The sequence below is a fragment of the Apodemus sylvaticus genome, chromosome 15 (assembly GCF_947179515.1).
Source record: "Apodemus sylvaticus chromosome 15, mApoSyl1.1, whole genome shotgun sequence".
NCBI classification, from domain to species: Eukaryota; Metazoa; Chordata; class Mammalia; order Rodentia; family Muridae; genus Apodemus; species Apodemus sylvaticus.
In genome coordinates this window covers 64,360,223-64,373,641 of record NC_067486.1, presented here as the reverse complement: position 1 = coordinate 64,373,641, position 13,419 = coordinate 64,360,223, and the positions used below count along the sequence as shown (strand labels likewise).

Here is a 13,419-nt window from a genome sequence, read left to right as displayed (position 1 = left end):
CTTCCTAGACAATTATTTTTAATATTGACTGTTTCATAAATTTGCATGTCATCATTGGGCAAGGGCCATGCTAATCCCTGTATCATTCCAATTTTTCATATATGTGCTGCCAAAGAGGGCACAGTGTTCTTGGTTCAGAGTAGAAACTTCACAAAAAATTGGAAAACTAGAGCTCAGTTGCATTTGGATAAAGGATCTTACCACCCCATCCTCACTGCAGGTGCATTGGTGGCTGTCAGGAAGCACACTCCTTGATCCCTTCGATTGTCTGGAACCCAGCATGTGATCTTTGCTTTCATATTTGAAAATTACATTTGTATTTTAAAAGTCATGTTTTGAAACAATCATAAGGAAGCTGCCATTCCCCCATCCCCTTACATGTTTCCCTTGTACTTGAGAGTCAGTTGCAGTGATTTCCCATCACCCACAAATACTTTCTGGTGCTCTGCAAAGTACACAATAGTAGAGTTCCACAAGGACGTTCTCCTGCACAGCCAAAAATCAACAATCAAGAGCAGGAAATGAACACTGGTAGCACACTGACATCTAGTCCTAGGTGCTACTCAAGCTTCTCATGTTGTTGCAATAATGACCTTTATCACAGAGGTTAAGTCCAGAGTCATGTATTCCATTTAGTTCTGTCTTCTTTTTAAATTATTATTCCATTTAATTGTGTGTGTGTGTGTGTATACACACACACACACACACACACACACACACACACACACACACACACGCACGCATGCCCGTACCACAGCCCAGTTGTGGTCAGAAGATAACTTGAGGAAATCAGTGTCATTTCTGCCACGTGGGTACAATGCTAATTAGGCTTAGTGACAAATGCCCTTTTCCACTGATCCATTGAATACTTTTATTGAACAACTTACATGCCATAAATACAATGTAGCTCAGATATTTCAAGTGTTCTCTTCAGGGACTTTTAGTATATTCACAAGTGCATACAAACCTCACCATGTCATTTCACAACCTTTTCCTTTCCACACGCAAGGGAGCGCTATCGGTCCTCTATCTTCCTCCCTCTCTCCTCACCCCTTACTGCTAAGCAGCCACTACCTCCTTTTGTCTGGATTTGCCAGTTCTAGGCACTACGTATCTGTGGATGCACACACATGCGATCATTCCTTTGATCATTTGTAACTGCCTTTTTTCTATGAACAACCTTAAATATCCTTTAATATAATGTCATTTTATACCTCTTTATTTTTTTTAACATATTCTATGAATACATATGTAATTAATGTTTTTGTATAATATGTTTGGTTTGCTATTTGTATGTTTGTTTGAGATAGATGGCTGCTATGTGTAGCCCAGATTGGTCTTCAATTCAGTCTAACTCATAATCTTCCTGCCTCAGCCCTTTGAGTACAAGATTATATATAGACTGAGAAGACTAGACTAATTCCATCACAAGCTTCAAATTGTCAGTTCAGGAGACTATGCCTAAGCACTGGACAAGTTCAGGCAAGCCCAGGTAAGTTAGTTATTAAAACAAAACAAAACAAAACAAAACAAAACAAAACAAAACAAAACAAGAAAACCCCATACTAGCTGGGCAGTTTTGGTGCATGCATTTAATCCCAGCACTTGGGTGGTAGAGGCAGGCAGATTTCTGAGTTTGAGGCCAGCCTGGTCTGCAGAGTGAGTTCCAGGACAGAGAGGGCTACACAGAGAAAGCCTGTCTCGAAGCCTACCCCCCCACCCTCCCAAAAAAAGAAAACCCCATGCTTCAGGCATTTAGTCAAAAACTGCCCTGCCATCTGAAGCTGCCTAGCCACCTGGCCTGAGACAAGGAGAATAGGTCAACAACAGTTTCAAGACTTCCTCAGCAATCGTTTCCAGACTTCCCCCAAAAAACAGTTTCTAGCCTCCATGCTGAGCTAAGAAGGTATAGCTCAGCTATAGGTAAGTGTTGGGTTCCATAGCTGCCTGCAGCTATTACGAAGTGGGTTTCTGGAACAGAAGCTGAGGGATAAATGGGGAAGAGGGGCGAAAAGAAGTATGGCTAAGACAATATTCACTGATCAAAGCCAGAAACTTTAATGGCGCCAGACCTTTTAACAGTTTGGGCAAACCCTTCCCCCCAGACTCCAGGCTGAGTTCCGGTGGAAGTTGTCTAGCTTCTCTTGGAGGTCCTCGTCTTGACTGCTCTGGCAGCTGGGTGGGTCACCTGCTTAATTCAGGAATTCCTAGACCTGGAGGAACAATGAACTTAACCTTTACTTCGAGCACTCTGCCCTAGGTGGAGCAGGATCGTGGCTATCTGGGAGAAGTTAACCTTGACCAAAGTCAAACTCTGACCAAGTGCATGACTGCCCCAATATGGCTCTGTACAGGTAAGGTTCTAAACAGTCTCTAGCTTTTGACTCAACAGTTTAAGGGAGAGGTCATCTACCCTGGAATTCTCCTAATGTGCTTTAAGTCAGGCCTGTGAGCTCACTTCTGTGTCTTTCTAGCTTGATAATGGGAGACCCCAACATGCTAGACTTCTATAAAAGAAAGGACTCTTTGCTTTTACATAGTATTTGAATCTGGAGTATCATTCCTCAGCAAATCATTGACCCTTACATTTGGGGGCTCATCAGGGATTTGCTAGAGATCCCCTGACCCAAATAGTGGAGTATTTTCTGATTGGTAAGTGCAGACGCCAGTGGTCTTTTGTCTTGTTCATCTCTGTGTTTATGTTTCATATTTAATCTGGAGTCTGAGAAGGACAAAGCAGACACGAAGTTTATCCACTTGCCAAGGGCAGTGGAGCTGGAGTTCTTATCGAATTCTGAACGGCTGTGAGTCTATGGGCCTCCCATTGGCAGCAAGTAAGACTGTCGGAGAAAGCCTTTTTATTTTGTTTTGTTTTGTTTTTTTCCCAGCAATGTCCTTCTGTGTCTGTCTGTGTCTATTCTGTTTGTGCTTTTTGTCTTCTCACATAAATTTTTATTTGATTCCCAGGATAGGACAGGATAAAAGCACCCCACTGGACCTGGTCTTGAACCATTTTAAGGACTTGCCAAGCCATAGAAGACTCAGTTTCTGGTTGTTCTTCCCTGCAAACTAACCATCTTTTGCAGAAGTAAATAGTCCAGATATGGCTTGAGGAGGTCACTTTCCATCTTCCCATCATTTACAGGTTGAATGTTTAGTTTATGAGGCCTGGAGCTACCCAGACCAAGTGCCAGATATCACCATAAGACAATACCTGGTCGAGAAGCCCCCTGTTTGGATGAGTCCTTTTTTGGTACAGGCCTCACCACTCCCCACCCTTCTTCATCTAAAGGACAGTGAGCCTCAGACCCTTGCCTTGCTCCTCCTTTCTGCTCCTGAGTAGGATCTCTATTCCTTTCCTTATGTTCCTGCTCTTGCTTCTGCTCCTACTGCCTCTGCCCAGCCAGCTCAGAGGGAGGAGCATCACTGATTCTATTTGGAGTCCACTTCACACTCTGTGTTGTACTTCCCAGAGGACCAACTCTACTAGGTCCTTACCCTTCTGGACCCCCAGATGCTCAGGGGAGACAGTTCATGCCCACTGGAGTTCAGGTTGATATTGATACAATCTTTCCTTTGACTTGACCTACCTAGAATTTTAACAATGCTGAATAAGTACAGTAAGGAGAAGCTCTGGATCTACAGCTAGATTTTGATGGGAAGCCTTCAAGAGGCTGCCAGACAGTCTGCAAATTTATCTAAGGTGAGTCAGATGATGCAGGAAAAAAAATGAGAGCCCCAGGGAATATTTAGAAAGAGTTTATTTATTTATTTTTTGTCTTGAGTGTGGGCCTGTAGGACTTTCACTGTTTTTGATCTTGAAGCCAGAGAATATCAGTCAACATGGCTTTTGTTAACCAAGTTGCTCCTGACATCCATTGGAAATTTCAGCAGCTAAATAGCTTTGTGGCCTGCCTCTGTCACCCAAAAGCCAGCCTCAATTTCCCCTTGAGTGGTAAGACTTGAAGAGAGACTTCAAGAGACAACTGACTTGGACATACCTGCCTCAAGGATTGAAGAACTCACCCAACATCTTTGAGGAGACATTACAGGAGGACTTGGGGGGAGTACTGGCTGGCCCACTGCCAAATAACAGCTACAATGTAGAGATGACATCCTGATTGTGGGTTTTGACTTGGAGATATGCCAGGAGGCCATATGAGACCTGCGATAGATGCTAGTCAACTTGACTATCAACTGTTTACTAAGAAGGCTTAGCTTTGTCAACTTGAGGTCACCTATGTGGAATATATATTCAAGAGTAGGCCAAGGCATGCTGTCAGACTCCCAGAAACAAAACATCCTTAATATCTGTCTTAGTCAGGGTTTTTATTCTTGTACAAAGATTATGACCAAGAAGCAAGTTGAGGAGGAAAGGGTTTATTCAGCTTACAATTCCACATTGCTGTTGATCACCAAAGGAAGTCAGGACTGGAACAGAAAGCAGGAGCTGATGCAGAAGCCATGGGGGATGTTTCTTACTGGCTTGCTTCCCCTGGCTTGCTCAGACTGCCCTCTTATAGAACCCAAGAATACCAGCCCAGAGATGGTATCACCCACAAGGGGCCCTCCCACCTTGATCACTAATTGAGAAAATGCCCCACAGCTGGATATCATGGAGGCACTTCCCCAACTGAAGCTTTTTTCTCTGTGATAACTTCAGCCTGTGTCAAGTTGACACACAAAACCAGCCAGTACCACATCCCAGTTCCATCAACCCAAAGACAAGTACTGACATTTCTGGAATCTGCCAGGTTCTCTAGACTTTGGGTGCCAGGGTTCACTTTAGATAGCCAAACTGTTATGTGAGATCACCAGGGGCTAAGAAGACAAAATTAAATGGACCCCTGAGATAGACATGGCTTTAAGACTCTAAAAAGACTGTCATTAGAGGCCTTCACCCTCCTGGACGTTCTTCAACCATTCTAGCTACAAATAGACAAAAGAAAGGAGATAACAAAGGGGATGCTCACCCAAAGTCTGGGACCATGGAAAAGACCTGTGATATTTTTTATCTAAGAAGATGAACCCGGTGGCCCAAGGATGGCCAGCCTGCCTCTGGATCATAGCTACCACCACCTTCCTAGTCATGAATGCTGACAAAATAACCACTGGGTAGGAACTTTTTATCACCACACCCCATGCTATTGAGGGGACCCTCAAGAATCCACCCAGCCAGTGGCTGTATAAGAGCAGACTGGTACACTTTCAGGTTCTGCTTTTGAATACCCCACACGTAAGATAGGATTCAACATCTGCCCTAAAGCCAGCCACCCTGCTATCTGACCCATCCTGAGATGTGCAACATGATTGCTCTATAGTTCTGGGGCATGCCCAGAACATCAGGCCAGACTTGACAGACATACCCTGGCTAGAGGCAGATCATATCTTCTTAATGGATGGGAGCAGCAGCTAAAATCATGTATGTTTGGGTGGCGATAATGGATCTCGAGTCTGTTGTTTGGGCAACTGCTTTGCTGCTGGGAACTCCAGACCAAAAAGCCAAACTAAAGGCTCTAACCCAGGCTTTAAAACTGACAGAAGGAGCCATAGCTAACATTTACACTGACAAGAGATGGGATTATTGACTGCAGAAAGGAAAACATCAAAAATTTGAAAAGCAAATACTTACTATACTGGAGGCATTATGGTTTCTTCTCAAAGTGGCCATAATTCATTGCCCTGGGCACCAGAAAGGGACATGAGAACTAGCCCGAGGGAACAGACTAGCTGATAAAGCTGAAAGGGAGGCCGCCCAAGCTTCCATTACAGACATCCTGGTAGCTTTGCCACCCTCTGCACTCCCAGTCATCTATGAATATATTGCTAAAGACAACATCAGGTGAAATGTCAAGGAGTTTACAGATGAGACAGATGCTTGATGAACTCTGAAGGCTGCATCATCATACCTAAGGTGTTTGCTAGACAATCCATCCATCAGATTCACCAAGTTTCACACCTGGTCACCAAAAACGTAATGAATTTCTGTGAGAGACAAGGTACAAAATATTTGACTTAGGTCACTTGGTTGATTAGATAACCTCAGATGGCGCCACCTGCCAGGATGTGAACTCCTCAGGCCCCAATCAAGGAACTGCTCCAGGAACCAGAATCAGGAGTGAATGGCCAGGGACTAATTGAAAAATAGATTACACAGAAATAAAACCAGGAACATATGGATACAAATATTTCCTAGCATTTATGGCTACATATTCAGTGTATGTGGGAACCCACCCTACAAAAGAGGAGACTGCCAATGTAGTGGCAAAGAAGCTTCTGGAAGGCATCATACCAGGTATAGTTTGCCTACTCTGCTTGGGTCTAACAATGGACCAGTGTTCATCTCTCAGATAACTAAATCTCTAACATAGGTTCTGGGGACCAATTGAAAATTACATTGCACATGTAGACCCCAAAGTTCAGGACAAATAGGATAAATCAGACCCTACAGGAGGCCTTGACAAAATTAATCCTTAAAACTAGTGGTGACTGGGCATCTCTCCTACCTTATGCCTTATATAGTGCTAAAAACATCCCCTATACTTTATGTCTCACCCACTTTGAGATCCTATATGAGAGGTCCCTCCCATGCTGCCTAACCTCCAGACTGATATCTTAGCTGGATATAACCAATACAAGTTTTTAAAATCCTTACAAGTCCTCTAAATGTCCAGAAAATACTTTGGCCAGCTATCCATCAGGCTATGAGTCTGTTTCTCCCTCTAACCCCCATTGCTTTGAACCAGGTGACAAAGTCTAGATTAAGAGACATAATCACAAGACTCTGGAACCTCCCTTGAAAGGACCTCACACTGCAATCCTGACAACACCTATGGCTGTTAAGGTGGAAGGGATTAGGTTGTGGTTATACCACTCCCCTGTTAAGCCTGCCAGGAGAAAGATGATCCAGCAGTTGAGGTTCCTGAAGAAGAGATTTCAGAGGAACTGTCACAAGAACAATAAAAGTTCACCCCAGACAAGTGCATCTGCTGAAACTGTGACTCAGTTGCTCCTGGTCCTGTTTGCTTGATGCTTATGTTTGGCTGCACAGGTGACTAGTCCCTTACTATCTGGTTCTTCCCAGTGGGTGATGCAACAACCTTGTCATCAAGTTCACAGTGTTTGGCAAGAAGGCCAATTAGACTGCCGGTTCTTAACTCCTCCCTTCAAGGACTTAACACAGAACTGTTGTTTTCTAGACAGTGACTCTACATTGAATATAAGACACCCCTAGCCTAGTATCACCTCTACAACCACACTATAACCCCTATTGCTACAGGATACATGCTACCCCTAGAGAATGCTTGGGGGGCTTGTACCTCAGGGCTTACTCCACACATTATGACCTGATTGCAAATATGACTGAGGATTTTTAGTTGTAATATAGCTTATACCCAGAGTGATTTCTACTCTGGAGAGGATGTCTTCAACCAGCTAGCACCTCCAAACAATTGAATTAAAAAGTGGTCGTTTCCACTGTGCTACTGTATTCTCTCCTTGACATAGGCTGACTGGCTGGAGCTGCTAGTGTAGGGGCCTTAGCCCTACAAGGCCTTATGAATGGCAAAATATATAGGAGATAAAAAAGTTCATCACAGCCGTGCAGGATTCCCAATCCTCCCTGGCCAAAGTAGTCTTACAAAACAGAAGAGGTCTAGACTTACTGTTCCTCCAGCAGGAAAGACTCTGTACAGCCTTAAGCAAGGAATGCTGTTTCTATGTTGACCACTTAGAGGTAGTCAAAAAAAAAAAAATCCCTGGCCTTAATTAGAAAAATACTACAAGACAAAAAAAAATCTGTTAGCTTTGACTTGTGGTTCTTACATAATCAGTGCTTTAGTTAGGTTTGTTAAGGAGCAGATTTATTTGCAAACAGCAATACCAGCCCATAGAAACGTCTCAAGGATTCAATATGGCCCATAACTGACAGGAGGAAATGAGAAACCTGCGCTGATTCTGTAACAGGCTTCAAACTGGCAGTTCAGGAGACTATGCCTAAGAACTGGGCAAGTCCAGGCAAGTGCAGGGAAGTCAATTAATAAAGAAAAAAAAATCTGCCAGGCAGTGGTGGCGCACACCTTTAATCACAACACTTGGGTCGCAGATGCAGGCAGATTTCTGAGTTTGAGGCCAGCCTGGTCTACACAGTGAGTTCCAGGACAGCCAGGGCTATCCAGAGAAACCCTGTCTCAAAAATAAAAAAAACAAACAAACAAAACTGTCTTTCAGGTAGCTAGTCAGAAACTGCCCAGCCATCAGAAGCTACCCTGTCACCTGGCCTGAGACAAGGACAATAGGACAACAACAGTAACAGATTTCCCCAACAACTGTTTCCAGTTCCCATTCTCCAGTAATGGTTCTAAGATGTTCCTAGTGATAAACTCAACAGATTAAGATGGAGATCACCTACCCAGAAAATCCCCTATTGTGCTTTAAATCAGGCTTGAGAGCTCACTTCTGGGTAGGTGTAAATTTGGTTTTGTCATGGAATATCTTCTTTTCTCCGTCTATGGAATTGAGAGTTTTGCTGGGTATAGAAGTCTGGGCTGGCATTTGTGTTCTCTTAGGACCTGTATAACATCTGCCCAGGATCTTCTAGCTTTCATCATCTCTGGTGAGAAGTCTGGTGTAATTCTGATAGGCTTGCCTTTACATGTTGCTTGACCTTTTCCCCTTACTGCTTTTAATATTCTTTCTTTGTTTAGTGCATTTGGTGTTTTGATTATTATGTGTTGGGAGGAATTTCTTTTCTGGTCCAGTCTATTTGGAGTTCTGTAGGCTACTTGTATGTTCGTGGGCATCTTTTTCTTTAGGTTAGGGAAGTTTTCTTCTATAATTTTGTTATATTTATTGGCTCTTTAAGTTGGAAATCTTTGCTCTCTTCTATACCTATTATCCTAAGGTTTGGTCTTCTCATTGTGTCCTGGATTTTCTGGAAGTTTTGGGTTAGGGGCATTTTGCTTATTGTGTTTTCTTTGACTGTTGTGTCAATGTTTTCTATGGTATCTTCTGTACCTGAGATTCTCTCTTTTATCTCTTGTATTCTCTTGGTGATGCTTGCATCTATGACTTCTGAACCATTACTGGAGAATGGGAACTGGAAACAGTTGTTGGGGAAATCTGTTACTGTTGTTGTCCTATTGTCTTTGTCTCAGGCCAGGTGACAGGGTAGCTTCTGATGGCTGGGCAGTTTCTGACTAGCTACCTGAAAGAAATCTTTTGTGATTTCTTTATTGTTTCTAGTTCCATTTTTAGATTCTGGATGGTTTTGTTCATTTCTTTTGCGTGTTTGATTGTGTTTTCCTGAAATTCTTTAAGAGATTTTTGGGTTTCCTCTTTAAGGGCTTCTAGCTGTTTACCTGTGTTCTCCTGTAATTCTTTACGGGAGTTATTTATGTCCTTAAAGTCCTCTATTATAATCATGAGAAATGATTTTAGATCATAATCTTGCTTTTCCGGTGTAATGGCGTATCCAGGACTTGCTATGGTGGAAGAATTGGGTTCTGTTGATGCCAAGTAACCCTGGTTTCTGTTGTTTATGTTTTTATGCTTGGCACCCACCAACTGGTTATCTGTAGTTCTACCTGTGCTTGCTATATCTGTTTGGAACCTATCCTTCCTGTGATCCTGGTTGTGTCAGAACTAGAGTCAATCTGTCTCTGTGATCCTGTGATTCTGTTATCCTGTGATCCTGGGTGTGCTAGAGCTCCTGGGAGTCAAGCTACTTCTGGGACCCTGAGATCCTGGTGTGACCAAGCTCCTGAGATCCTGGAATCCTGTGATCCTGGCTGTGTTAGAGCCTGGGAGTGGAGCTTCCTCTGGGTGTTATGCGACTGGCTGCGGAGTTTGCACCCAAGGTCTGCTCAGGGCCCCAGCCCAGACAGACTCGAAGGAACCTGTGCCACTGGTCTGGTGGAGTTCCTGTGTGTCTGGGTCCTGCTGGGCCCAGTTATTCCTGGTGTTGGGACAGATGTTGCAGCCTCCTCACCTCTGATCCTATGATCCTGGGCGTGTTAGAGCGAGCGCCTGGGAGTGGAGCTTCCTCTGGGTGTTGTGGGACTGGCTGCAGAGTTTTGCCCCTATCCAGGTGGTTCTCACTGTCTACCTCCCAGCTCTGTCCTATCTCCATTCCATCTTAAGCATGTGTCTGTCTAGTTCTCTCTGCATCTGTCTGCATCTCTACCTGCCCAGACTTTCTGCCAATTCTCCTGTCCCACCTCCAAGCCACCAACCCTCTTTGATACAAAAAGCCACACTCCTTACACTGCCAGTTGCCTTTGGGGCTATGTGACCTTCCCCAGGGCAGCTTGCCTTTCTCTCTCTTTGGAGCAGGTGAGGATGTGACAAACATTTATATATCCTGCTAACCTGGCATTGATTCAATTAGCAATTGACACATTTTCTCATAGCTGATAAATACAATATGTGTGGGTTTTTTTTTTTTAAAACATTTCCCCTCTTTAGTTAAAAAATGGCTTTGTCTCTAATAACAGTAAAATTATATTCTATAAGAACAACTATGAGAACTATCAGGGTAAGAATTATTGTAGTGTTTAATCCATTCGTATTTGAAAACTTCGGAGAAAATATATCAGTATCCACCTGAAATATTTCATTCCTTTTATATATCTTAAATAATTTTCTTATCACTATTTAAGCATTACAGCTTCTAACCTTAAAATTTGTATTTACCAACCTTAAACACTTCCTTAGACCCTAAAACAATTCTTTAGATCCTTTACAACTTAAGCTTTTATGTCTATTAAATTACCTCTCTTTTGTGAGTTTTATCTTTCTGAATCTTGTAACAAGAAAAACTGAAGTGCTATCACTATCTAGTCTTCAAGCCCATTAGAGACCCAAGAAGGATAAATCTTACCTGTAAAAGTGACAGAGACTCACTGGTTACCTGGACAGTAACTTAAGGCTCTTATATGTTGGTGGAGCATCCATCTTCAGCCAGCAGGCTCAGAAGATCTGACAGACTCTTTTTTTTTTTCCAGTGGGAATTTGGGAGCACTGTCCCATTTTATCTAGGCGAAGTGGGACAATCAACTTCCCAGTGTCCTCCTTGTCTACAGTTTGGACCATGTACTGTCAGCAGTCAAGGTAAGGGCAGGTTATAGCTCAGAGTCCTGTTTTACCACATTTGAAGTAGGTGGAGATTCTCCTGCACCTGTCATCTTCATGGGATAAGATTGGGGGTACTGACTGGAGCTGACATGTCTGTTAAAAAAGACTTTTTTAAATTAAAACTTTCTAAATGACATTTTCTGCAGACCTCTGAAGTCTTTGAGGACCATCTATCTATCAACAGCATATCGAATTAGACAACCTTGTCTGTTTCTAGTTACTTGTTTTGGCTTAACTTTGAAAACATATATAGGTGGCTAAATAAAGCCTATTCTTTAAATTAACTACATTAGTATCTATCATGACTACTAGTTCTGAATGCATTAAAATATATGATTATTTATAAGTCACTGAACACTAACCTGTATTTCTTAATTATTAGTAACAGTTTATGATAGTAAATGATGGTGACATGGTTCAGCCAGACAAAGGGAAACAAGAGTAGTAGCAAGAGACTTCTTTTATGAACAATTGGACTTTCACCAGAGCTTGTTGTTTTGGTTTTGAAGGCAGGGATTTTCTCTTTATATTTTCAACAACAACAGAGGAGCATCTGTCAGGACACAGGTCAAACAGTGTTCTAGAAGAGAGCTAAGGAGCCTTCTTACATTTGAAGGACCTCAAGAAAAAGGTAGACTAGCTCCGTAGAATGACACAGATAGAAGGATTTCTAAAGGGATCACAGTTTAGTTACAGGATCAGGGTTTTACCTAGATCTTTTGTATATAGTTAAGAAAATAAAGCTACCTTGCTAAGTTAGCATGTTTATAACTGAGTTTACACCTCCAGTGTCTCTATTGGTAGAGATATTAGATAATTTATGTGGTTATCAGATTATTTAACATTGAATCACCTTGTCGGTTCAAAATAAATTGTATAAATCTTGAGCAACAATTATGGGCAACAAATTAATATATACTAGCAATTTTTGAAAATCATAAAGAGCTTGTAATTGATGTCTTCTGATCTGTAGTTTTTTGTAGCTGGGTTTTCTGAAGACCTAACTTATATCCTAGATGGTTGATAGAATCTCCTTCTTGTATTTTTCAGGAGCACTTTTAACTACCCAACAAGGCAAAATTATCTTTATTTCAACAAACACTTTTTTCTATGGTATCTATATTAGAATTACCCATCAAGATATAATGAAGGCATTAAGTGATAAATTATAATTTGAGGAAACTGTTTACAAATTATTCGTAATGGCTGTTGAACAAAGTATTAACACAAAATGGGGGCTGTTTAACATTCCTGTGGCAAGAACTTCCACCTATACTTTTTTCTTTAATATTTATCGATTCTATTTGTATGTGTACACTGAAACTGTCTTCAGACACATGAGAAGAGGGCATTTGATTCCATTATAGATGGTTGTGAGCTACCATATGGTTGCAGGGAATTGAATTCAGGACCTTTGGAAGATCAGTCAGTCCTCTTAACCACTGACCCATTTTTCTGGAGCCCACATGTTTGCTACATATGGCCTTAATCTTCCTATCTGATATTCTGGTCCTATACATTTAATCCATTTTAGACTCCATTTTACCTAAGACATTGTCCAAGGAATTGTGTATGCTTTTGAAGTGGCCAAGTTAGAGTTCAAGAATCTTGTGAAATTATTGTTACATCTTCTCCACTATCCACTAGGTCTACAATGTCAACTCCATCTAATTGTAATTTCAGCTTTGGTCTCATTTGTAGCACTTTCCCAAAAATATGTGCTTCCTGTCCCTTTAAAATCTCTTGTTCTATCCATCAGAGTAGTTAATTGTAGAACAGAGCTGTTTGTCATATCAAGCACTAATGGTTCTAGTTGCTCTCTAGAACAGGCTCTCCTTGACTGACACGGAACAAATGGCTCATGGTGGCCATTTTTGGGGTGGCCTGAACAAAGGCACTTAGGCAGTAATTTCTGGTTGTAAGGGATTGACTTGTGTTGTGATTATAAAAAGATAAAGAGGTAATAAGAATATGTTCTATGGGGGTGTGGTGAGGTATGGGGGAGGGGTTGCTTACCAGCAAGCGTGGATCTCTTGTGGTGGCATAGATGAGATGCAAAGTTTCTGGATCTGGACAATCACAACATTGGTCACAGAGCACCAATGTTGTGATTGTCCTGCAGCTTCAGAAAGACCACATGAGCCAAACAGTTCCACGTGACATTTATTGAGAGGAAAGAGCAAGGTGGCGGCATAAAGAGAAATGGGGGAAGAGAGAGAGAGCTCATAGGGGCCTTTCTCTATATATGGATGGTGACGTGGTCACAGGTAAAGGTGGGAGGTGAGC

General features: G+C 42.1%; 1 non-coding gene across 1 annotated transcript; it reads right to left on the bottom strand.

Annotated features, from left to right (window-relative positions):
* Positions 1–17: 17 nt before the first annotated feature.
* Positions 18–122, bottom strand: LOC127666450 (U6 spliceosomal RNA). Its single transcript, XR_007973643.1, has one exon. It is a non-coding gene; the product is annotated as a U6 spliceosomal RNA (small nuclear RNA).
* Between the last annotated feature and the right edge of the window lie 13,297 nt (positions 123–13,419).